Source organism: Octopus bimaculoides, chromosome 7, assembly GCF_001194135.2.
Source record: "Octopus bimaculoides isolate UCB-OBI-ISO-001 chromosome 7, ASM119413v2, whole genome shotgun sequence".
Lineage (NCBI taxonomy): Eukaryota > Metazoa > Mollusca > Cephalopoda > Octopoda > Octopodidae > Octopus > Octopus bimaculoides.
The window spans coordinates 3721275-3723788 of NC_068987.1; the positions used below are offsets into that span (position 1 = coordinate 3721275).

At 33.0% G+C, this 2514-nt stretch overlaps 1 protein-coding gene across 5 annotated transcripts in view; it reads left to right on the top strand.

Annotated features, from left to right (window-relative positions):
• LOC106871587 (MICAL-like protein 2) overlaps window positions 1-2514 on the top strand; it is a 63089-nt gene that overhangs the window by 43471 nt on the left and 17104 nt on the right. The gene's annotated exons all lie outside the window — the stretch shown is intronic.

The window sequence follows — 2514 nt, forward strand, 5'->3', positions numbered from 1 at the left end:
ACAAGAATATAGAATGAACAGGTGTTAATCACAAATTACAATTGTTTCTGTACAATGGTAACAGCTGTTGGTGATTTTTTTTTTTTCAAATTAATCTTTCTACCCAGATAATATTAAATATACATGTATATATATATATATATGTGTGTGTGTGTTTGTTTTATTGATAATTGGCAGAGGTTGCAAAGTGATTCAGGGCCAAAAGATTTTTGTGTTAACATGAAACTCATGGCCCTTGAGACACACAGTAACTTCAGCTGTTTATTAACAAAAAATAGTATATATACTCATGCTTTGAGTTCTATTTTCCTTGTTTGCATCACCAAACCATATATATATGTATATATATATAATGTATATAATTTGTGTTTCACCAAGAGCAGTACATGGTACCAGAATTTTCGGCCCTATTCAAGTATAACAAACTACCCCAAATTGTTGTTACGGTATCCGCATACATGAAGTCCAGACCAGTTAGTTTGTGCTGGCATCAAGCAGTATTAGTTGTTATAATGAAGTCAAACCAGATAATTAAAGCATTTCAAAAATATTTTTGAAATGCTTTAACTGAAGAAGGTTTATGTAATGGATGCATTGAACTGAAACAGGCGTATTAAATGATTTCAAAATCCCACTATTTGGTTTGACTTCATTATTACAACTATATATATAAAACTAGTAACACTTTTAAGTACCATGGTAAGCTAACCATTATGCTGGAAGCCAACTGGATAATGACAATTTATATGGAGATCTGACTTGTACAGTAATAGTCATACATCTTATTGTACAATGTGATATGTAAATAAATACAATCTTGCAACCGGTTCAAATATGCTTGAGGCCCATTGAAACCAATAGGAAATCCACTTACAGTATTTTATCATGGGGAAAATTTCTTGCTGTAAACGCCCTGAGTCAGCTCATAGCGCCCCCAAACCAGATGAGGCTAAACCAGTCTGGTTACGGGCTGCTGTGAGCAGACTCAAGGGTATTTACTCATATTTGTCTACAGTGAGTAATTTTCTCCATGGCAAAATGCAGTGAATGTCTTTCTTACAGGTTCAAATATGCCTCAAGCATCTTTGAAACGATAACAAGTTTGTATTTCATAAACATCATTTCTTAACGTTGTCGCCTCATTTATACATTGAGTTTCTACAACTTCTGCTTAGTTTGTTTTATGAATACGTGTATGTATATGCATGTGTGAGAGCATGGGGCAAGAAAATGAATCAACAGAATTCGTGTGCTGGTTGAATATATTGCACTAGCTAATGCCACCTCAGTGATCTCCTTCGTTACTGATCAGATTAATTAAAGCAAATATTGGGGCTGATAGAATTAATTAAGACTATAGTCTAAAGATTAAAATGCACACATATCCTAAATGTGTATTTTCATGTGTATAGATCATCATCAAGTGTGTGTGTATGTATGTATATATATATATATATGTACATATATATACATATATATATATATATTTATGTTCTTTGGTGTAGAAATCATGCCAAATATGACATTGGAGCTAAGCACAGTCCTCTGGGTTGTCATTCCTGTCAAGCCAGCCAACCCATGCCAGCATGGAAAACAAACTTTAAATGGTGATGATGATGATGATGATGGTGGGTGCCACATGAATAGCACTGATGCTTGTACCATGTGAAAAAGCACCTAGTACATTCTGCAAAGTGGTCGGCATTAGGAAAGGCATCCAACTATAGAAACCGTGCCAAAACAGACAATTGGAGCATGGCGCATCTCTCTTGTTTGTCAATTCTTGTGAAACCTTCCAGCCCCTGCCATTAAGGGAAAATGGGCATTAAATGACAAGGACGATGATGATGGAATGCACACACACATGCATAGTTCTTATTCTTGATCTAGTTTACAACTCTGTATACCGCAAGCAATTAATGAGCCGATTGCAGTCAGATCCCAAGCCAGGCAGAGACAGAGCGGATATTGTAAAGATCATAAAAATTCTTCACGCTTAATCAAGGTTAATAGTTCAAAAATAAATTACAGCAATCTGATTAACAGTAAATCATCTCATTCGTTAAGGAATTATTAGCTATTTATAGATTTTGCTAATTAACAAAACATCTTACATAGGACGTAGGGTATATATAAAAGTTAAACAGGTGAATGTGGCTAAATGTGATTATGAGCAAATAAGCTTAGTTTTTGTTTCGTTTTTTTGTTATTTTTTGTTTTGTTTTTATAAGAATTTATATATTTTTACCCTTGTTTTTTAATCCTTGTTATTCCCATACCTTGTTTATGCACATTGTTTGTTATTTTCATGTATTATTATTCACCCTGTTGCTGAAGTGTTTTTATTTTGTTTTGTTTCTTTTTTTATATTTATTGGTGCATTTGGTTGTTTTTAATGTAAACTGACTGCTTTTAGGTACAGTTTCAGCAAATATAGTGTTTTGCTTAATTTTTTCTTTTTTATGAGTGTTTTTTAGTTGTTTCTTAATATTATTAAAATTATTATTTCAAAAG